The sequence below is a fragment of the Ambystoma mexicanum genome, chromosome 3q (genome assembly GCF_040938575.1).
Source record: "Ambystoma mexicanum isolate Mex_15411 chromosome 3q, UKY_AmexF1_1, whole genome shotgun sequence".
Classification (NCBI taxonomy): domain Eukaryota; kingdom Metazoa; phylum Chordata; class Amphibia; order Caudata; family Ambystomatidae; genus Ambystoma; species Ambystoma mexicanum.
This window is the reverse complement of record NC_090926.1, coordinates 1,029,150,810-1,029,175,449: the sequence shown is the minus strand read 5'-3', so window position 1 is coordinate 1,029,175,449 and position 24,640 is coordinate 1,029,150,810.

Genomic DNA, 24,640 nt, shown 5'->3' with positions numbered 1-24,640 from the left:
CTTTCCAGTCTATACATTATTGTGATGCAAGGCGCGGGGGGTGTGTGTAAGAGGTGAGTGTGTTTGTGAGGTATCCGTGGCAGCAGGTTGCGTGGGGTTGGGGAGTGGGCTTAGTGGCATGGGTGCGAGGGTGCGGATTGATGTGTAGAGTTGGAGAGCAGTGAGTGTTGCAAGGAGAGTGAGCAGCGTGGTGGTGGCAGCTGCGAGCTTGCAGGAAGCTATGGGCATGATTGTATGCTGGGGGGCAGTGGGTAGTGGAGGGCACAGTCAAGTTAGGTAGGGTGGCCCTAGCCTGCGGTAGGCAGGAACAGATAGGTTCAGAGTGGGGTAAAAGTATCTTAAGGTATTAGGATGTCAATGTAGCTACGAGCAGCAGGAGGCACAATCGTCAGTCAGCAATAATGGCAGGAGTGTCCTCTAAGGGACCAAAAGGCACAACAAAATTGCAAGGTGGTCTAGGCGCGACCATAGGGCACAATCAACAATGGCAGGAGTGGCCTCTAAGCGACCATAAGGCACAATAAAATTGCAAGGTGGTCTAGGCGCGACCATAGGGCACAATCAACAATGGCAGGAGTGGCCTCTAAGCGACCATAAGGCACAACTAAATTGCAAGGTGGTCTAGGCGCGACCATAGGGCACAATCAACAATGGCAGGAGTGGCCTCTAAGCGACCATAAGGCACAACAAAATTGCAAGGTGGTCTAGGCACGACCATAGGGCACAATCAACAATGGCAACAAGGAATTTGTAGGCTGATGTGGAGAAAGTTTGAAGTTTTCTCATGACCTTTTTTCTCAGTATCTTTCCCATGTAAGGTGGACTGGAGATGGTCCTAAACTCTTGGGAACAGTGGTTCCTGCATTTAATTTTATTTCAGAAGAGATATGATAGTAGTTGCTTTAAAGAACAAAGTTATATCAGCTATCCTGGAGCAGTGGCCATCAGGAGCATGCCTGCCTCAGTGTTGGACAAGGCTGTGTTGAGTATGTGTGCTATGGTAAGATCCCCTAGAGAAGAAGTCTCTGAAAGAGGATACGATTGCATGTCTGTGCACATGGGCTGATTGTGGTGTAAATTTAGTGACACCTTAAGTGGGTTATTGTGGGTTATTCATATGGGTTCTCTTCAGGTCAACTTAACCTACTTCAAAACAGGAATTGCACAACTATTCACTTTATTATTTATTTTTTTACATCCAGTGTCGACCGCAGCATAATGGCGCGGGTGTACGATAATACCACTTCCACCTCCTGGAACAAACAAATCCATATTTTTGTGATCATTTCATTTATTTAAACTAAAGAACGATGTAAATCATCATTGATTCACTTCTCACTATTCAAGTGAAGTGCACCCGAAACGCTGTTGGCAAATCCAAGTTAACAATTAAATGCAAACAAAAGAAATACAGTCTGCCTGCATCAATCTCTCTATATATAAAGAAGAACATCTTTTAATTTGTTCCTTAAAGAATTCCACACCGTTGCAGCAGTCTGCACGAAATGTTGCATGGTTACCTGTTAGGACCCTCTGGACATTACTGACTAATTGACATTTGGACACCCACCCCTTTCCCCGCATTTTAGCCACTTCCCACATGAGACAGTTGCCTGAAATCAGCAAAACATCAATGTGGTCATAGAAGGACTGGATAAAACTCACTTTAAGCATCTCAACGCAAGGAACAAAACCCAAAGTTCCCTCTGGGACCAGGAAAACCACATTTCAAGGCTACAGGATGCACCATTTCTGAGATGTTTGCACAGGACGCACTGCACCGCACCAGAGTGAGTCAACATGTGGAGAGAGCGCACAGAAGATCCCAGTATGCTGCAGCACATCAGCTCTCGCCTACCCTCCACGTCTGCTCCGGGGTATGTCAGCCAGCCACACGGACCCATTCTCAGTGCAGTTTACTTCAGAGTGCAAAGGACATTAAGCGACTCAGAACAGCGACCTACAGGATCATTTATTTCATAAATTGATGACAGTGTCATCATGTCTGTCTACAGAACTTGTCCAGAGTACGGGGACTTTTTGCTAGTCACTAATAGATATGAATAAATAATGTTGGAAAGGACTTTTATCACTTTATTTCAGACTTACACACATGCCTATATCTATCTGCTGGTAGTTGCTCAGAAGAATGTATCATATCGTTTTTTCATCAACTTTACATATCGAATGGACATTTTAAAGCATTATTTAAATGTGTTAACAGTCATGCAAAAAAAAGTTACATTATTCTTTTCGCCTGGCCAAGTCACAAACTCATTTACTTAGGAAACATCCAACTGTTCAAGACTCTGCAACTCACTAAGTGCTGCATTGGGGTGGCGAATTATAATTAATACCTTAATTGGTCAGATATTTTGATTGGTTCCCGTGTCTCTTGGTAATATAGAAAAATCTGTCTCCCAGATCAAGAACATGACAAACTGCGCTCTAGGCAGGATTTAGATTCAGATTTCAGAATCTCCTCTGTCTCCGGGAGTGACACATTTTCCATACATCCCTCCATGTAATGACATCATTAACTGACATGTTTGCTTAAATTATGGCATTCCTTGATCAATTTGATTTGCAAACACTTTTAAATCGCATTATTGAATTAGTGAACATGAGTACGTTCTAACATAAAATAATCTGTATTTCCCATAAGGCTGGAAAGTGATGTTTTCCTATATGAACTATGTTCTATAAAATGTGAACTATGAAGTATGCTCTAATTAACTTAAGAAATATGTGTCAGGAAAGTGATTCTTCTCATTGTAAATATGTATACATTATTCTCCGGCTATATATTCCTGCCTAACTACAGACATTCTTCAATTCTAAATACAACAGCTTAAACATAACCGGTCTTTTACTTTCTTAACACAGCATATGTCATTGGATGAAATGTTGTCCATTTCTTGGTAGATTACCAATAAGTGTACTACTTAGAGTAGTAGGGCTGGCCAGTCTGCTTAATGTGTGTGTGAATGACTTGTAGAAGATGTTACCATCCTAACAGGAATATATGTTACCCAGCAATCTGCTGAGAAGGTCATTATGTTTCTTTAGGTTTCCTCATATGACAGGTGGAGAGAAAGATTTCAGCTGCCACCTGTTATTTGTAAAAAAGGAAGTCAAATGGTACACTTGGATTACCAACCCTACGGCTAAATTACAGCTTTAAGAGATCCCCCACTTAAAATCCTCTGAAACAGATTTTTACCTTTTAGTAAACCAAAAAATATTGTTTCTGGCATTTAAATGCATTTTTCTTTTTTTTTTTAAATAAACTTTATTTAAACATTGGTAGACAGTTTGACAAATTAATTTACTAATCTTAGTAATAACATATAGAATAAACAATGCAGTGGATAGCGGTTTCCAAAATGCAAATAATATAATGACCATAATGCATTCTTACTTTAAGCAAAGTACTTCTATAATAGGTCATGTTCAGTATAATTTTCCTCAGAATCCCTGATATCATTCATATAGGAGCAAAACTGACTCCATATATCTTTTGGTCAACAGGTATATGTTAAGCTTGAGACATACGTTTCCTTGCTGTCATTAGTGTAGACCAATCGTTCAACCATTCTGAGTATGAAGGAGCTTTACTGCATTTCCAGGGACGTAATATGTATTTCTTAGCAACTATACATGCTACATTGAAAAAGCTCTGAGTAGCAATGGAAGTTTTACCAATATCACCTAATTGGTATTTAAAGGAATAGTGTGCACAAAAAGGTTATTGTCCTTATTGATCGGGCTAGTCGTTATAAGCATACGTTGATCGATTTAAAAAAAATTCCCATGCACGTTACCTTAGTTTTCCTCACTTTTACACAAACAAAATCAGGCAGCGGGGTGTGGCCATCTTGTACTAAGCTTATCTGTTGCTGCATCGCCCTAAGGTGAACTGCCCTCGCTGCACTAAATCATATTCCCCCATTCTTAGCGATATTCTCCACCTATTTTCATGACGTTAGTGTGTAGCGTAGCCAAACACACCTAGTCATTACCTACGTCTTTATGTTAGTTGACGCAGAACCCGGAATATCAACACACACATCCTCTCACAGCACAGCGCGTCCCAAATCGGAACAGAAAACACTATTTTTAAAGGAAACACCAAAACTGTGCAATTTATAATGTGCTTTAATTTCACAGTGAACGCTCCGAGAACATCCACCAACATCCATTTTCAACCAAATTTTTAATTTCGTTCTGTTTGAACATCAAATCTTTATCATGAGGCACATGGTATTCCTTTAGGTAGAAGAAACGCATTGGACACACCTTGAATCTCAAGGCTTCTGCATCAGCTTCTTGCTAGACCACCGTAAATGATGTCAGGTTGCTCCTAGTTGCTGGTACTGTGAAAGGGCATATCGATCCTGGACGATCGTCCCACAAAAGTGTAATTGCGATCCAGCCATTTAGGTTTATCTGCCACTGCTTGTTGAAGACCCCGTCACTGGGTATCTGAAAACGATGACATTCGCAGAAAGAGAGGATGTAGCTGTGTAGTAAACATAACAGAAATATATTTCAGTTGCCATTCTTTATTCAAATGTATCCATGTACCCTTTAAGTCAGCACCAGGTGAAATGTAATAACGAACACAAACCAGAAACAATGGAAACTTTGTGGAAAGTTCGAGTCTATGATGTGCTTGAGAGGTTAGTGCTGTGTAGTATGTTTATCTCGCAATTGGATGTGGATGCGGAAACTGACGGAAGAATTAGAACAACACATAGACGGCATTATAAAGGAATATTAGCAACAAACTTGGCGTTGGTGGAACCTGGGGCAACCCATCCTCCCCAAAAGATGGAGGATTTGGAAAAGATCCCAGGAGAGGAAGTGGAGGCAAGACTGGAAAAGCTAGACCCCGTGCTCCACTGTGAGGAATTTTTTAGTAAAGGGTCAGAGATTTTAGAAGAGATCTGCGACAAGTACGCACCCCTAAAATTAAAGGTTACAAAAAAATCCAAATCATGGTTTGAACCAGCACTGGCCCTTATTCCTAAACAGCTATGCCAGTCTAATAATGGGTGGAGTCTAAACACGATAGAGGCCGTGAAAATGAAAGAGTTGTTAAAGGACTATAAACTAGCCCTTTTTACAGCAAAAAATAATTCCTCCAAAGACAAATTAAACAGGCAGGAAACCAAGCCTTATTTGATGTAGTGGCAAGGTTCAGGAACCCGACATATATGGCAGCCCCCACTACTGCAACCCAGGAACAAGCCAACAAATTTAACAACTTTTTTGAAGAAAAGATTTTGGATATCCAGAAAAGCATTGCCAAAGTGAAGACGGGTGAAAAAGGGGAGGAGTACTTAGAAGAGACAGAGACATGAGACCAAAAGGGAGAAGAGGAGAGCTTCTATTTTAAAACCATTGAAAATAAGACTGTGCTAGCCCAGATACTCCAACTAAAGCCAACAAAGGACCTGGCATTTCCAATGCCAGCGTGTACAGCAAATCCGTCTGGCAGCAAATCTTGCGCCATTTCTAACAAAGTTCATAAATAAATCCCTAATGGAGGGCCATGTCCCCAGTCCTTTGAAGGAAGCACTGGTAAAACCCAACTTAGACCCAACAGTCCTTAAAAACTATCGGCCGGTAGCCAATCTATGCTGGCCCACTAAAATCCTGGAGAAAGTGGTCTGTGGCCAATTTCAGGAGTTCGTGGACAGCAAGAGCATCCTGGATGAATGCCAGTTGGGGTTTCGCCCCAATCACGGAACAGAGACCACCTTGTTGGTGGTCCAGGACGATCTGTTAGAAGCTGCAGATAGGGGATGGTCTACAATATTGTTGATGTAGGACCTCTCTGCGACTTTTCATACGATTAATCATAAGATCATTCTCCAACGTATTCAGACAGTCGGGAGAGCCTCGAAAGTAGTGGTAGGCTGGTTTAGTTCCTTCCTGAAGGATAGGACCCAGTGAGTAACACTGGGAGTTTTCTATGGGAACTACTATGGCTAAGATGTGGAGTTCCGCAGGGATCTGCATTGTCACCTTTGATCTTCAATCTATACATCCAACCATTATTCGACATTTTAAGAAGGTATGGATTAAGATTTCACTCTTACGCTGATGATACCCAGATCTATGTGGAGACAGGGAACATAGAGGAGGCTTTTGAAAAGATCAACCAGTGTATGCAGGAAATTAGAATATGAATGGCGCGCAATCAGCTACAGCTGAATGCAGCTAAAACCGAGGTAATTCTATATGGAGCAGGGAGCAAGCTGAGGGCCGAAAAACAAAGTACGACCCCAGGGATCATAGGGGAAGAGATTCAATTTTCAAGGAAAATAAAGAACCTCGGATGCACATGGCAGGAAAACCTAGGGAGTGAAGACCAGGTAGGGGCCAAAGTGAAGGCTGTGTACCACTCCCTACATATTCTGAAGAATGTGCTCCCCTTTCTGACAGTAGAAGACCACCCAGTGGTCGTAGGGGCGTTAACCAACTCTCACCTTGATTACTGCAACCGTTTATTGGCAGGGATCCCAGCCAAACAGATGATGAGACTGCAAAGGGCCCAGAATGTTGCAGTCAGGTTAATTGCCCATCTAAGAAAAAGAGACCATGTGTCAGCCTCACATAGATATCTCCATTTGCTGATGGTGGAGGATCGGGTGAAATTTAAGATGGCCTGCCTTATGCATAAATGTTTCTATGATTATGCACCAAAATATTTGAGTGCCAGGATCCTCCATCTCCAACCCACGAGAGATCTCCTATCAGGAGATAAATGCTGTTGACTATACCCCGGACTAAACTGATCTCAAAGAGAGATAGGAGGTTCTTGGTCTTTGGTCCTAAGTTATAGAACCAACTACTGTTGACTATCCGTTCCTGCCTATCATTGGAAAGGTTTAGAAAAGCACTAGAAACCTTGTTATTTAAGTGAACCTGGGTGATTGATATCACAGTCGCTATACTCTGATCAAGGAACAAACCATAGTTAACATCTGCGCCCGAATGCAGTTTATTCTGCCTGGTGTGTGTAAGAAATATTCAAAATCAAAATCAAAATCAAAAATCAACTCACACGCTTTTGGCAGGTGTCACCCGCCACTTTGGCAGCTCTCTCACCCGCCAAGCTCCCTACATGCCCATAGGAACCAATGGGCGTTTATGCGCCAAATACAAAATCGGGTGTTTCCACCCGCCCAGGGGCCATGGAAGGTTGAGAGCTATGCCATACCTGGACTCTATGCATTTCGTTGCTGGACTGCCAATGTGCCAGGGACAAAGACAAATACATACAGGTTGTGTTTGCATGTCATCACAATATCCCCCAACCAATATGCCCCAACTTTAGTAACACTTACATTATATTTGGTATTTCCATTCTCTTGGCGTAACGCAGAGTATCCGCTCAGTTCAACGGTTTTCATGAAATGAAATTACATGTTCCTTTGTCCAGTTTGACAATGGTGAACCTTATCATGTTTGCGGTTATTACACACCTCCTGTCTCACAAACCATAGCAAATCCTCCCTTTCTTCCAAGGACGAAAAATATTTGAGCCTTCATAGGAGAGCGTATGCCAAGTTTCGCTTTGGTGAATGAAAGCCACAAATCAAAAACATACCATGCAGGAAGCCTCAGTGTGAACAGCCCACAAGCAACAACAAACGCAATGAGTGACCTTCACTCCATGGGAGCAATTAGCCCTGCCGTCCAATGTGGCATTCAAAATATGTTCGAAAAATAAACAAATTGTTTGCTGGCAACCACCAATGCTGCGCTATCGTGAATACTTTTTGCTCACCAACATTGATAGTGATTTAATTATTTTAGAGCAACAGCTCCAGTTAGAGTCCTCCCCATTGTCACGTCTGCGTGCACCCTGTTTTCACGGAGGAATGTGCTCTGCGGATTACGTGAGACACTGACAAGTTATGAATCCGAGTGCCCTTCCATCTCCACTATACTTCCCGTGCACTAACAAATGTGGGAGAGGCGGTATATCCTGCCCCCTGCATTATTCTCGTACCATGCAAATGACATATAAGCTAAGGTGGGAGACATCTCCACCCCTCCTGCACCTATTTGCAACACCTATGTTTCATATAAGTGTATTAACTCCATTTTGTGTCCTTCCAAACGCCAAATTTTTCTAGGCCCATCTTGCAGAAATGTTCACCCTCCCTCTTCCAGCGCTGCGCACAGCCAGCCCCCACCATCCTTGTCTTCTGTCAGCTCAGCGCATCTCGTGTTCTCACGGAAATGCAGCTATTCCTTTTTGCAAGTAGCGAGTATCGAGCTCTGACAGAATGTGCTCATCCAAGAATGTGAGACCAAGGCCTGCTCCAACATTAGTGCCCCATCCATCTCTGTTGACCGACTCATGCCATCTCCACCCCCTCCCTGCCAGGCTGTGGTCCCCTGAACCCAAGCCTTCTATTCCCTTTGGAATCATCTGGCCACCAGATCCTACCACCGCACCACCTTCAATTCACCTACCATTTCATTGACTGTTTATAGTCATAATGTAGAAAGTCAAAATGTAGAAAGTCAAAATGTAGAAAAATAAATGTAGAAAAAAAAATGTCGAATTTTATTTAATTATGTTTTTTATTCGAAATGGGGGGGTTCCCCCAACCCCCTTTGTTTTTCTTTTTTTGTTGCCAATTTCTTTTTATTCCCGGACCCCAAAATAAATATATAATTAAAAAAGAAGGAATTCAACATTTTTTTTTCTACATTTTTTTTTTCGACATTATTGTCATTCTACATTTTATTTTCAACATTTTGATTGACCACCATAATTGACAAAGAGGATACATTTGAAAAGACAATTTGGATGCTTAATGCTTGTTAGTACTTGCTAAATAGATTTCCATTAGTCATGTACAATGTACAAACATTGTGGAACATACACACCGCTGCTAATCATTTATACCGGTAAGTCAAATGTTCAACGAGGTCCGCTTTTGGTGGACAGGGCTCGCTTGCAATGTTTTGTGGCAATGTATGTGCCCTAGGAACAATATCAGGATCGATTCCATAAGTATGCATGGCCAACACAGTGAAAGTGAGATCTTTCACAAAAATCGAATTCCATTTCCTAGTATATCGGCTTGGCAATCCATTTTTGCTTTGTTTGGAAAAGGCCATTGTGTACTGAAGCATTCCAAAGTTTCCTGCAGTTCTCGATTGTTCTCTGCCTAGATTCTCGTTATGAACTAATATGGCTAGTAATGTTCGATATTGCATAGCGTCTATGCCGAAATGCAACCTCTTGGGCCTGTACTTTAGGCACATGTTGTGGAACACCTACAAATCTCCGGTGTGACAGAACTCTGTGAGTCCGTTTAGGTCTCCTGAAAGAGTTTTATCAAACACAATCTTCTCAAGAGCTTTGTCTGGAGGTGAAGATGGAACCAACCACTTCTTCTTGCGTTCCCGTTCCTCCGATAAAGGTGCATGTGCACATTGCTGAAAATGTTCGTTTTCTGTACATTTGTGGATGTTGGAACAGTGGCGCATCAATGAGCGTAATTTTTCCAGTAGAATTTCCACAGACCCATCACAAGTTTTGGAGCTCCACCAAAGATGGTTGCTGAAAGACTGGGACCACTGTAAAATATTTTCAGAACCCTTTTTTTTACCAGCAGATGTGCTTTTTTTATTTTTTTATTTGGCAATGTGCCATACATCAAATTGATGGCAAATGTTTGGAAACTGCTCTTGCATGGCCTTGGTTAGTGGAACATGTCTGTCAGTGGCTATGAGGTCTGTATATATTCCATCGATTGAAGATGTTTGAGGGATTTTATGAAACCAAGTTTCTCCATGGCCACTGAGGGTTTACTTTGGGACACCTGCATGACCTCCGAACTCACAATTTTATTTAGTTTCCATGTCCTGAAAGTGGTATGTGCAGTACTTTGCTGAAAATCTGGGGCTGTCACACTGTCCATCGCCAGCTAGCCTGAACCGTTTGCCAGAGAATGTCTTTTCTATTGTCATTTCTTCAATTTTCCAGGCTTGACTAATAGCGGGGAATAAGAATTCTCTGATATTTATAGTACTGCGTTTTAGCAAGGAACCGAAGTCCCCCAAATTGACAGAAACTGGACAACTTCCTAAAAGTCGAACCACTGAAAAGTAAAGCTGCTGAACACAGTAGATTTCCTGCTGGCACTTTGCCCAGCATTGGTTGAGCGGACCATAAAAATGTATCATGGAGGTGGGCACAGGTGGCTTGTATTTTCAGGTTAGTGCCTTGTAATAGACGAGTCACAATCACCAATGGCTCCCCGCACATTTTCCCCCTCACTGGATGGACACATTTCAGCATCAGTATAATCTCTTTGAGGCAGTTGTCAAATACAATGTATTTATGCTCCTTTATTAGCCAATTGTCCTGCATGATTGAGGTTTGTGACTCAACTGTGGTGGAGAAATCACCTGAAGTAGAACAACTGTTGTCGAGATCTCTGGCAAGTTCCTCGGTCAATTGGGTTGAGGCTTCAGTCTTTGTTAGCTCAGCTTGTGTTATTTGCACACGAATTGGAGAAACCATCAACGTCGATTGTTTATTGGGTGGACCTTTTTTTGCGGGCGAAGATTATTTCAAGTGGTCAGGGAGTAATTCAAAATCACCTTCATTATATTCCATTTCATCTTCATCTTGTCGATTTCTCACATTGTAGCAATGATCCAACAATACTTTTCTTGCTTCGCCGGTCACATTCAATTCATTTTCTGGCCATTGGGCATAAGCATCTTGAGTCTGCTTATTGACTGGACCACGCTGAGCCTCAAATAGTAGTTGCTCCATGGTGAAATCTGTTTGGCAAGCAGCATCTTCGGTTTCATTTGTCGTGTGTGTCTTTATACTTCTTTTCCTTCTGGGCCTCTAGGAGATGGGTTGTAAAAACATGTTAAATGTAAATCAAACATACAGTAGATAGCACTTTAGATAAATAAAACATGTTATGAAGACAACACCAGCCCACAACCCTTTTAGTAAACGAAATTGTTTGTTAGTTACCCATGTTTTCTTGATTTTTTGTGAAACCGTGGTCTTCTCTCTAACGACCGCACCAGCAAGCTGGTCCACCACCTCTGATCCATATGCCTCCTCTTCTAATTCACGACCTTGTATGCATTCCTTGAATATAATATTAACTAATAAAATAAAAGTCAAACATATTTTTAATTAAGATCTTTCATCGCACACATCGCTTACATCCATACCCTCGTAAACAATTTGCATCATTTAGTCAAAATATACATTTCGAATTTCACCAGATTGATGGCAAGTGTACTCGATGAGAGATCACCGTGCAAAACATACTGATTGTAATTTTAGCCTCAAACATTTTGCAATGTATGCTGCATTAGGGTAGATATTTTAACGTTAAAACTGTAATGATAAAAGTTTCAAACACTGCACTTTTATATGAATGTCACTGTCTAATAGTATCCTATGTAGGATGTACTTTGTTTCATTCAAGGGGACTGTCAGTGTGCATACCTCATACTCTGGATCAGCTCCAAAGGATGATGTAATTGTAGTCGAAGTACCAGCATCCCCCTGCAACACAGTACTTGTTTTAGTGTGGATGAAAACAGCGAAATGAAACAGAGACAATACGCTGCAGACAATAGTACATATAAAGAGAAACCCATACATTACACATAGTGTAAACAAAAGACAGGATACATAAACAATTTCATATCATTTTAAATTCCAAGCATAATACATTCGCATAATTTAAAAATGAAATAAAATTACCTTGTAGGTGTTCAAAGTTGTTGTTGACTCCGGAAAAGAAATGGATACAGAATGTTGCTCCTTCATTTTCAGTGCATTGTCACAAAGTGGTAAAAGGGAAAATTAGATTTGCAATAGATATGTGGGCAGATCCAACTCAAGATAATATGAACTTCCGCAAGTCTGTAGAGATCACCATTGGTATACTGGACGTGTCGGTGGTGTCGTCTCTTGCAAGGGTTGGTGCTTCTGTCAGTATGCTCTCCTAAAAAAATGGAAGTGTCAAGCAACCGATTACGAAAACATTATGCTTCTTTTGAAGGCACTATGGAATTCTTTTTATCGTCATAATTACATTCTATCATGCTCCATAAACCAGGGACATATTTGTTAAAAAATGTGGTATAGTTAAAAAGGTAATACAATCTGGTAAATATGCAAACTTTAGTACGACACATTTACACCGAAAGCACCAATCCGTTCATTATTCTATTCCCATGTACTGCACTCTCCCTTCTCCCCCCCGCACTTTCCCCTTCCCCCATCCCATGCACTTGCGCGATCTGAATGACACTTGGCCTAGTAGGATTGTTGTCTGTCCTCCCTTCGTCCCCCCTCCCTACCCTCGTCGCGCCTTGAAACATTTGTGTATAGGTGCGTTACAAATGCCATATCCTATCATATATCATGTAGTTATCTGTTCAGTACCCCGCCGCCCACAGCTAATTCATCATCCAGGACTCACCTGAGGCAACGTGTGCATGAATAGAGTTGGAATTGCATTTGGAAGCAATTTACAAGACGTTCTGAGTCAATGCTTTTTTGTGTACTGCGATTGGTTGTACTTATCCAGGGTTAAGTGCAGGCTGCAGATGCAGAATCGATTGGCCCTCAAGTCTCCCAAGACATCCTGGGCTCTACTTTCAAGCTCGTCCACCGCAAATCCACAATGTAGAACCCGTTCTATTATTAAATCAATATCCCTCGGGAATGTATGCATTATTGTACCCTTACTTTTGTCATGGCTCTTAGAACGGCAACCGAAAACCATACAAGCAGGCATTCTTGAAAAATATGTATAAAAAAGGTGCACATAATTACAAGAAAATTCTACTGAATGCGTGAGATTGATGGAATTATATCAAAGTTTTCTATGCAATGTTTGTTTTGGTCAAAGAAGCAAAATCTATATAGCGTAGTGAATATACACTGGGATAACTTTCATACAGAATTGATTGATCTGACAAAATCGTAACGTATTACAAGTCTGTTGAATGTACGTTCATGCATCAAAAGAGAACATGCTTTTAGACATGGTCCGAGAAAGATGCAATTCTGCACAATTGACACTGATGAAATTTGCTATATATCGAGATCAGAACACTTTAAACAGTAGACAATGGTAAAGTCAATGCGATGAATGAACATTACACTACTGAATACATTCATTCAAAATATTTAGATATTTTGAGATCAGAAAGAGATGATTAGGTGACCTGCCCTTACATTGACTAACAACAATTAGATTCAGCAAGCAACGGTAGTTAGCAGCAGGAGAACAGGTAGCGCGATCAAGAGTTGACTTCTAGTACTCACAGATGTTCACAGGTTACACTAGCACAATCACAAGTAGGCTGGCAAGTGCTCACAACTGTTCTCAGAATAAATATCAAGGGGTTTATAAAGAATTAGAGTGGGTGTGTATGTGAATGAGTGACATGTTTCTGGCATGGTCTGCTTCAGGGGAGCCTGCCTGGAGACACAGGGTCTGGGGAGGACATGTGTACAATGGACCCTGTGTGTAAAATGCCTTTGAAGTGTACATGGTGTTTGGCACCTTGGCCATTCCCACCCTGCCAGCCCACGTGGGAGGGCACAACCACAGGTGCGAACTGCCATTGATACTGGAGGGGGGATGGATGGACAAGAGGCGTGCAGAAAAGGCCAGGAACACTGCTGAATGGAGACACACTTATGTGGATTGCAGGGGCGCGGTCTGTTTCAGGGGAGCCTGCCAGGAGGCACGGGTCTGGGGAGGCCATGTGTACAATGGCCCCTGCACGTGAGATGCCTTTGAAGTGTACATGGCGTTTGGCACCTTGGCCATTCCCACCCTGCCAGCCCTGCCAGGGCATGTCCTTGATTGACTGAAAAATTGAAACAACAATTCATAAAAGTTGATTTGTATTTTATTTTGTTGCTCCATGTGTACAATGGACCCTGGCCCTCATTACGACCCTGGCGGATTTTTTCCGCCATCGACGGACTTTCCGGCCATGGCGCAAAGTCCCTTTACGCCATGGCGGATGGCGGACTTACCGCCCCATTCCGAGGTCGGCGGGGCGGTAAGTCCCCATTGACCCATTTACCCTTCCCCATTCCCATTTCGGCCCCATAGGGCTCAATGGGAGTGGGGAAGGAGTTAATTACGCCACCGTAAAATACGGTGGCGTAATTAACACCAAGGTCCCAGAGCGCCATGGATTTTTCCGCCCGCAAAAAGCGGGCGGAAAAATGACCATGGCGCTCCAGGAACTCGTAGTTGGCGGTAAGGGGTCCGCGCAGCTAACGCTGGCGCAGACCCCTTAGCGCCAGGGTCGTAATGAGGCCCCCTGTGTGTTAGATCCATTTGAAGTGTACATGGTGTTTGGCACCTTGGCCGTTCCCACCCTGCCAGCCCTGCCAGGGCAAGTGAGCATGTCCTTGATTCACTGAATAATTGAAACAACTATTCATAAAAGTTAATTTGTTTTTTATTTTGTTGGTTGATGCTGATGGCACATATGTACTACACATTGTATACTTCGGGTTGCAGCACAGTGTGGGAAAATCCCCTGTACTGACCGCTGTCACTGGGGAATTTGGCTCGAATGGCGCAAACGACACAGGCGGGTATTACTCATCGACCGAGGTATCCAAGCCTCCCATGAAGCCACCATGAAAATGCACGATGGGCCACCAGCCTGTACCACCTGTGGAAGAGAAACATACAAACTGTAATTTTTTTAATAAAACATTTTTTATTGTTTTACATTCAAAACAACACAACAACAGCTTGTGTGGATTAGCATGTCCTTCCAAAATTCAAACATTAACAGATCAGTTATCAATCACCCATGATATTACCCCAGGTTTTAGTGCAATCCGACCATATCCCCCTCACTGCACACAACAGGGTCCAGCCGGTTCTAGGGTCCATTCTCTTCCCACCTTCCCCATATCTTGTCCGCCTTAGTAGGGCATCCTCTGGCAGTATAAACTCGGTGCTCTATAGTGGCACAAATGTTCATATCTGTTGCCCATTGCTCCATCGTTGGGGACTCCGGGGCTCCCCATTTTTGCGCTATGTTGCGCTTCATCAGTCCCGCTGCTGTGTTCAGGAGCAGCTTGCCCCATTTAGTAAGTCCAATCTCATCCGGAACACCCAAAATGAGAATCTTCGGGTCTAGTGGTATGCGGCACGCCAAGACATTGCCGAGTACAGTACAGCATTCACTCCAGAAGGTGCGGATTTGGGGGCATGCCCACAGGATGTGGAAGAAGGTCCCCTCCTCATCCCCACAGCGGAGACAATTCGGGTTCAAGGCTCTCTCCCATCTATATAGTATCGTCCTGGGGTAATAGACCCTGTGCAGGATCTTTAATTGAACCAGCCGAATCCTGGAAGAAACGGCCACCTCCCTTGGGTGCATTAGTACTTGGATCCAGTCTTCTGGATCTATCACCCCTACATCCACCTCCCATTTAGCTTTCAGGGTCGTGAGTTCTGGCGTAGCAAAGGATGTAATAGCATTATATAGGATGGAGGTGCATTTGGTGGGGATGAGAGCTGGTAATATGTTACGCTCTATTGGTGTGTAATCCGGGATATTGGTGCCTGCAGGTATGTGGTTTCTTAGGGTGTGGGCCAGCTGTACATAGTGGTATCGCTCAGTGCCCGGGAGTTGGAATTTTTGCTGGATAGTTTCAAACGAGGCTATGTCCCCCTCCTCAAGAATGTCCCCAACCCTCAGAATCCCAGCCCTTACCCATCGGGGCCATGGTTGAAGCTTCTTTATCTCGGGCAGGTTACAATTTCTCCACAGGGGTTGTGCCACAGTTACACTATTTTCCCACCCAACGAATCTATGCGCCTGTTTCCAAACCATAATAGTATGAATCGTGGTCGTTGGTGGAAGGGGTCTCGGAAGAGTTTGGTATAGCAGTTGCCATGGGTCGGTATCGTGCATGGCTGCAACCTCGGCCTTGATGTGGGGGAGCTCCCTATCTCCATGAAGCAGGTCGTTGACCACTGCCAGCTGTGCAGCCCAATAATATGTTTGGAGGCGTGGAGCTCCTATCCCACCTTCCCAGACCGATCTTTGGAGCGTAGTTAGCGCTATCCTCGGCTGACCACCCCCCCATATTAGTTCCCGAAAAAGGGATTCAACCCGCCTAAAGTCGGAGTCTGGGATCTTTAGTGGGGCATTTTGTAAGACATAGAGAAACCTTGGGAGAGTCATCATCTTAAAGAGTGCGGCTCTTCCCATGGGCGTAAGAGGAAGAAGTCTCCAGTGGTGGACGTCATTGACAAAACGGTCAAGGACCGGTTGAAAATTGTGTAGTGTGTATTCACTCAGGTTTGTGGTCACCCAGATCCCCAAGTATCGAAAACCTTGCGGTTCTGTTCGGTACGGACATTCCCGAGGGTCAGCCTGCACATTGCCTTTCACCGGGAAGAGAACTGATTTTCCCCAATTGATTTTAAGCCCACTAAGGTCACCAAAACGGGTAAGCATCTGCGTCACCTTGGGGCAGGACCGAGCTGGGTCCCCCAGGTAAATCAGGAGGTCATCTGCGTACAAGGAGACGCGGTCCTCATGTCCTTCAGGCCATCTGAACCCCGTCCATGCAGCGTCTTGGCGAAGCCAAAGGGCTAGAGGTTCAATTGCCAGGGCAAAGAGAAGGGGAGAGAGGGGACAGCCCTGTCTCGTGCCCTTTCCCAACGGGAAGGACCGGGACGGCCAACCATTCACTCTGACCTCCGCTCGAGTGTTAGTGTAGAGTAATTTCACCCATTTCAAGAAGCTGTCTCCGAACCCGATACGCCTCATGACTTCCCAAAGGCAGTCCCACCTAACCGAGTCGAAGGCCTTTTCAAAATCTACTGCCAGTAGGGCGAGAGGGGTGTCAATGATCGGGGCCCGCTCCAGCGCCAGATGGAGCCGGCGCAGGTTCATACGCGTTGATTTGTGTGGCATAAAGCCACATTGATCCGGGTGGATCAAGGTATGGATCACTGATTGCAGCCGGTTAGCAAGGAGCTTAGCAAGAACCTTGGCTTCGCTGTTAATTAACGAGATAGGCCGATAAGAGGCGCACTGTTCCGGGGGCTTATCGGGTTTGGGAATGACCACAATGGTGGCTTTACATAGGTCAGGTGGGAGGGTGCCCTGGTCGCGGGCGCCAAGAAACATCCTGTAAAGGGGGGTCGCCATTTTATTCCCTCCAAGTTTTTGCCAGGTCTCGGCCGGGAAACCATTAGGGCCCGGTGTTTTCCCTGTTTGGAGTTGCGCTAGGGCTTCGGCTATTTCGGATTCAGAGAGATCCGATTCTAGCTCCTCCCGTTGTTGTGGTGTCAGTGCTGGGAGTGTAATTTCATCCAGTAGGGTCGGGTGGAAAGGTGCTGTCGGGACTCGGTAGAGTTCCGCGTAGAACTGGGCGAATGCCTCTGCTATTTCAGCATCCGTCTGGTATCCAACACCACTCCGGGCAACAATCTCCCGGACATGACGTCTCCCCTCCTCCTCCCCTCCAGCCAGGCCAGCATTTTGCCCGCCTTGTCCCCCAGCTCGTATATCCTCGCTCTGGTGTCCCAGTGGGCCTGCCTGGCATTATCTAGCATGATATTTCTGAGGGTTTCTGTGGTTAGTTTGAGGGACCCTTGAGTCTGCGGGGTAGGGTCAAGAATGTGCGTGCTTTCGGCCTGGACCATTTCAGCCTCTGCCTCTACTATTTTTTGGAGTCTCTCCCGCTTTTTGTTTGCTACCCAGGAGATGATTTCCCCACGCAGCACCGTTTTATAAGCCTCCCACACCACCACCGGGTCATCCACTGCTGGTATATTTATGTCAAAGTATTCGTCGGACACCTCCGTAAGGCGGTCTACCAATTCTGGGAAGCCAAGGTGGTAGCTGTTTAGCCTCCACGTTCTAGGGGGGGTTACCGAGGGCGTTCGTATTTCAATCAATAGGGGGGAGTGGTCCGAGATTCCACGAGGGAGGAATTCTGCGGATATTGCCCTGTATAGGTCTGTGTTCGGAGGTAATCAAGTCTAGAGAGGGAGCCATGGGCTCCAGAGTGGAACGAGTAGCCTCTATCTTGGGGGTGTAATTCGCGCCACACATCTCGGAGGCCTAGGGCGGACACAAAGTTGGAGAGTTTCGTGGGAACATCCGGGTTACGCCCTCTAAGATGGGTACGATCCATAGCATTGCACATGACATCGTTAAAGTCTCCCCCCAGGACCCATCGATCTGGGTGGTGTTTCCCTAGGAGAGTGGTGATATCCTCCAAGAATCCCTGGCCCAGTCCGGGTGGGGAATATATTGACACAATGGCCAGCGTTTCACCCCAGAGTGAACCTAGAATGAGTACATAGCGACCCCGTGGGTCCAGTTCCACAACTTGTGGGGAGAACGGGAGCCTCTTGTGTATAAGAATAAGGGTGCCCCTGGATCCCATCGTGTACCCGGCATGAAATGCGGTCCTGTAATTTGTTCTCTGGAAAAGGGTGCAGTGTGTTCCCGCTAGGTGCGTCTCTGATAGAAGGGCCAAGTCGGGAGAGTGCCTATTCAACAGTTGTTTAATCAGACGTCTTTTAATCCCAGAGCCCATTCCGTTCACATTCCAACTGAGCAGCTTAAGGGACCTGGGGCGATCGGGTGGGGGTGGGTATGTTTGTGGGTGTGTCATCTAGAGCTTCCCGTTAGAGGGCACGCAGGATGCTTGAGTCGGGAGAGCTGCCTCCCTTTGGTGTGTCTGTCGGGAACATGGTCCCAATACATAGTACAGCAGGGTGTAATGTGCAGAGGGTTGCACTTAGGTCTGTGGTTGGACATGCTATGGATCCAGACTAACAAAGCAACATTAAAACTTTCCCTTTCATTCCCCACCCTATACTCCACCCCAACTTGAAGTACCTGTCGCCCGAACATACAAATACAACCGACTGTCAAGGGACAGTCAACTCCTCAACCTAGAACTATTCCTCAAGTGGTATAACTCTACTTAGTCTTAAACATGGTGCCGGGTCTTAAAGCGTAACTGCGAATGGGTACCTTATTCTCCATTTCAGTCATTGTCCCTGTTTGGCTGTGCCTGGGGTTGGTGTTGCGGGAGTTCAGGAGGTACCCTGTCTCGTCTCGGGCAATTCCTACCGTTACCTTGTCTTCCGTCTGGCCTCCAGTCACCCTCCAGGTGTCTTGCCGCCCAATTCCATGCTTCAGCTGGGTCCGTGAAGTGCACAGTTGTTCCATTAAAGTATATTTTCAGCTGCGCCGGGAATAGGAGTCCGTATTTTACGTTGAGGGTCTGGAGACGTTTTTTAAGAGGGCCAAAGGATTGTCTAGCTCTTTGCACTTCTCTCGTGAAGAAACCTATCTTGGAGCCGTTGAACGTTATAGTGCCCTTGGTTCTGGCCATTTGTAGTATTGCATCTCGGTCTCTATAGTTCAGGAGTTTCGCGATCACTGTGCGGGGTGGGGCACCTGGGATTTGCCTGCCAGTTGGCATTCGGTGGGCCCGTTCAATTGAGAAGAAGTTCGACAAGGTCTTGGGGGCAAAGATGTCCGCGAGCCATTGCTCTAGGAACAATTCCATGCTTGCTCCTTCCGTTTTTTTCCGGCAGACCGAGGATCCGAATGTTGTTTCGTCTTGCCCTGCCCTCCCCCTCTTCCACCCTTTCTTCCAATGCTTTGAGGCGGGCTAGTGCTCCTGACATTTGCTGGTTCATTGTTCTTAAGTTGTCCTCTGTTTCAGATATTCGACCTTCGGCTTCTCCAGTACGGGCTGTGAGTTTTTGGAGGTCGTGGCGTAATAATGACACCTCTGCGCTGATGCCATCCATTTTCTTTTCCATGGAGGTTCTCGAGCTTGCTATGGCGTTCATGACATCCTTCAGCGAAATGTTCTCCTCTGTTTCCGGTGTTGCGCTAGTACTGGATTGCTCCGGCGGGAGGGCTTGGGCGGGGGTCGTATACTGCTCTATTTTGCTCTGCGTTGTCATGCCCCTTGCCTTATCCTTCCCCATATCTGAAGGTATATAGTGGACCGCGGCAGGTCGGCCCCACTCACGCACTGTTTATAAGGCTTTGCGACGTATGTTCGTTAAGACGGTTTGTGGGCGGGTAGGTACGGTACCCCGTTCCGGAGCTGGTAGGCTATGTTGGCGCCCAACGGTTGATGGGTGGGTTGGTTTGCGCACTTGGGGATTGCCCCCCTTTCCCCCCCCGTACGCCCCTTTCCTTGTGTGTTCCGTGTGGTGTCTCCGCAAGGACTCTACTTCTCTATTGCAGCAATGTGTGCTTGATTGTTGGCCTCTAGTTGTGGCACTGCTGAGAGGTCAGTCTGCAGACTGTGTCTCAAGCACCCAACCTCAGGTTACCTCAGGTCTGCAGGCACTCCAATCGCTGCTCATGTAGTGTTTATTGATGGACACCACATTGGTATTGTGGCTTAGTGCGTCGTTTCAGGCGCCGCGGTGCCGCTCTCCCAAATCCGGTCCCCAGGGCCCCAAACTTCCAACAACTTTCTCGCTCCCCCCGGAGCCGCTCAGTCTCTATCACGCTGGGCGGGGTGTGGAATCATGCCTGTCTCCGGTGAGACAACGCCTCCGCGGGGGCCGGATTCATGTGCGCCCGAAAGCACCCAGCAGGATGTGGCCGCTAGCAGCGGGGCCCGCCTACCTTCCCACTTGCGGGCAGCTCCCGCTGTGCGACTCGTTCCGCCCGGCAGGGGTCCCCGGGCTCGTGTCTCCCCTCCGCCCTCCAGCTGGGCCGGGTGTCTGCCTTCCTCAGTTGGCGCCGTGTTACGCGTTCTCTCCTCGTCTGCCGCTCCGGCGGCCAAGCGCATCCGCGGGGGCTGCGGGGGACGGGTTCGTGTGCGCCCGAAAGCACACGGCAGGATTTGGCCGCAAGCAGCGGGGACCGCCTACCTTCCCAATCGCAGGCAGCTCCCGCTTGTACGATTCGTTCCGCCCGGCAGGAGTCCACGGGCCCGTCTCTCCCCTCCGCTCTCTGCTGTTGTCTTGCGTGGCTGCTCCAGGCACCAGCGGGGCGGGGTGTCTGCCTCCTGCAGTTGGCGCCGTGTTACGCGTCCTCTCCTAGTCCGCCGCTCCGGCGGCCATCTTGTCCGTTGTCGGCGTCTCGGGCTTCCCGGACCAATTGCGCCCGACTGGTGCTGCGGTTCGGGTCGGTAGTATAGCGACCTGAGCGTCCAAGGTTCCGCTACGCCTGGATATAATTTCCGCCGTTGTGGTGCCCAAATAACAGGATATCTCCAGGATTTGGCTGACGGCCGCGGGAGCTCCGAGGAATCACGTCCTCATCCCGTGCTCGCTGGCCACGCCCCCTACAAACTGTAATTAAATGAACATGATAAAGAATATCAAACCTTAGTTGGAAATGCAATTGTGTATTTTATGTCATAGTTGCCAGTACAAATGTTACTTCATGGATCAATGAACTTGGGCTTTAAAGTGTAGACACATGACAAATGTGAACACGCATGAATTCCATAACGTTTGAGGCACAGAGAAATATTCTTTCTTGTTTGTGTGTGAAAAACACATAAGATGACCACTATGATTCCCCCAAATTGCGAGAGATGTATTGAATTGCCAGACCACATTTATTTGGCAGTGATAGATCAAAGTTACGACAATATAGGATACATATATAATACATCTAGAGTACACTTACTCTTTACTTGGATTGCGAGAGCGAACTGTTGCACGAAGTTCGTGCATAAGCACCATCATAATCCTCAAAACGGACCTTGTGAGGCAGGCTGCCCTGAAGTCATGCAGCTCGGTAATGCATAGCAGTGGTGTTTCTTTTTACAGTTTTTTAGGCCAAGCATCCAGAGTTTTCTCTGCAGCAGCAGTTCTCCTCGCTTGGCATGACCTCGCACTGATTGCAGGTACACCAGGTGGAAACGTCTCCGATGCAACTAGGGTCATGATCCGGTGATTCGTCCTCCCAACTGTCGTCCGATGCCCCATCGTTTCTGCATCTTTCTCTTCCAACTAATTCCGCCTCTGAATACTCCGGCTCGTACTGGTAGTGCTGTATTGTTGCCATTATCCGACAAAATTAAAATCAATAGTAATGCTAGTGCTAGTATCTGTTCGCACGGGCTACGAGCAACGAAGAAGGCTGAACACAGCAGAAACGAGTCACATGATACACAAAAAAAGACAGTGAAATAATTGAAAAAGTTATTCTGATGTTGTCTGATGAGAAGCGGTCCATTTATACTTATTGACGAAAGAGGCATCCTGCCATTTCCATGGAGACACGTCATTAGCTGGCGCACAGAGAACGTTAACACGAGACATGCATTTGCATTGTGAAATGGGCCGTACGCGTCTAGTGATGTCAGCTTCAGGGGCGGGGATATGATTTAGTGCCGCGAGGGCAGTTCACCTTAGGGCGATGCAGCAACGAATAAGATTAGCACAAGATGGCCGCACCCGCTGCCTGATTTTGCATGTGTAAAAGTGAGGCAAACTAAGGTAAAGTGCATAGGAATTTATTTTTAAATCGATCAACGTATGCTTATAATGACTTGCCCGATTGATAGGAACAATACAATTTTTGAGCGCACTATTCCTTTAATGAGTACCACCATTGGTGGTATATTAGTGATGTCGGCAAGTGTACCTGCTATCCCTCTCCAGTACGCAGTAACGTGTGGGCAAGCTCAGACCATGTGATTGAAATAAGCAGGTGATATACCACATCTAGGACAGGTATCTCCAGAACCAGCTGCAAATCTTGCAATCTTTAGCGGGGTATAGTGTAATCGATTAAAAATGTTTTATCATATCAAACTATAACTGGCATTCAATGCCACTTCTTTAGCAAGAGGAAAACATCTCCTCCACATTTCATCAGATATATCATATCCCAGATCAGCATCCCACAGTGGGCACGCACGATCATTGAAAGTCATGTTTTGCTGGACTCGGTTAGAGAGTCTAGGCACCAGTCTACTATAGTATGTATTCAGAATGACCACATCAACATATGGATGTGTTTCGGGTTCATGAGGGAAAGGTGGCCATTTCTTCCTAAATGCGGCTCATCCTAAAGTATTGTAGTATGAGTGTTGGGCTATTGCCCAGTTTATGAGTGAAATCTTCAAAGGTAGACAAACATCCCATCTGGGAACCTATGACCTATTACAAGAAGGCCCTCATTGTCCTATGTTTTCTGGATAGCCCTGTCCAGTGTTGGCTCTATTTCAGGCACATTACAAAGTGGGGTCCACTAATGTATGGGTTCTTGAGGCCCAATATATAAATGAATCTGGACCATGCATTAATAGTCGTTCTAACTGGGCCGAAGGTGCATGCAGGAGTCAACATACTTTTTGCTAAACATAACAGACTTCATGTTATCGGTATCAGGTCCATATCTCTTCATATTAACATGCACTACAGGCAGGGATGGGGCGTGCCAGAGCATTGCAAATTGTACCTGGCCTACCAGAAAATATAATTAGAAGTTAGGAGCCGCATGTCTCCCTTGCTCAAATGGTTTTACCAAATTCCTGCCCGACACAACCAGGCAGACACGGCTGTCCAAAGAAATCCAGATGCCATCATCCGGAGCGTATTAAAGAAATTACTCCATGGCCATATCAGTATATTTGTAAAGTAATACAGCACTTAAGGCAGGACCACCATCTTAAGTAATGAGAGGCGGCCATCCAATGATATGGGCAGCTTAGCCCATGTGTTGGCTTTAGCAGCGAGATATTGGAGATACTAGCATGGTTGTCCGAAAACAATGATTTAAAATTCCTAGTCATCCGATCCCCCAGGTATGTGAATGTCATGAGATCCCACTTGAACCCCAACATATCTGTGGGAGGTAAAGTAGCCTCAGTCAATGGGAAAAGCTCTGATTTTGACCAAATGATCCGTACCCTGAATATTGGGCAAACCTATGAATTTCATCACGCATGGGTTTCAAATTCGTGCCAGGATTTCTCATAAATAATAACATGGTGTCTGCATATAATTATATGATTTGAGGGGTTCTTGAGACGCAGAGGGCTCGATGAATATGTTTGAAACATATGAGTGGAGTCATTGGTTCAATAGAAAGGGCCAATATTGAGGGTGACAAAGGGCACCACAGGTGTGTGCCCCTGCTAAGCATTACAGATGAGGATAAAAGGTCATTAGTACGAACCTTTGCTTTGGTAGAAGAGTACAGCAGTTGCACACACTTCATAAAATAGGGGCCATATGGAATGATTTTACCACCAAAAAAAAGGTATTTCCATGACACTGAGTCAAATGCCTTTTTGGCAATCATGGAGGGTGCTGCGGCTTTGGCATGTGGGTTAATCTGTGAGATAATACAGAACAACAGTCTTAGGTTCAAGGCTGCCAAGTGAAAAGGTGACAAAGCCTGACTGATCAGGATACACCAAATATGTCATATGTGGGAGTATTCTAGTTGCCAATGCCTTTTAGTATCCACATTGATTAAGGACAGTGGACGGTACAAGGCTACTTTGTCAGGTAGCTTATTCGGCTTATGCAGTACAGTTATTTTCGCCTCTCTAAGTGTTGGCAGCAGTTCCTCACACTCCATTGCTTCTTCCCAG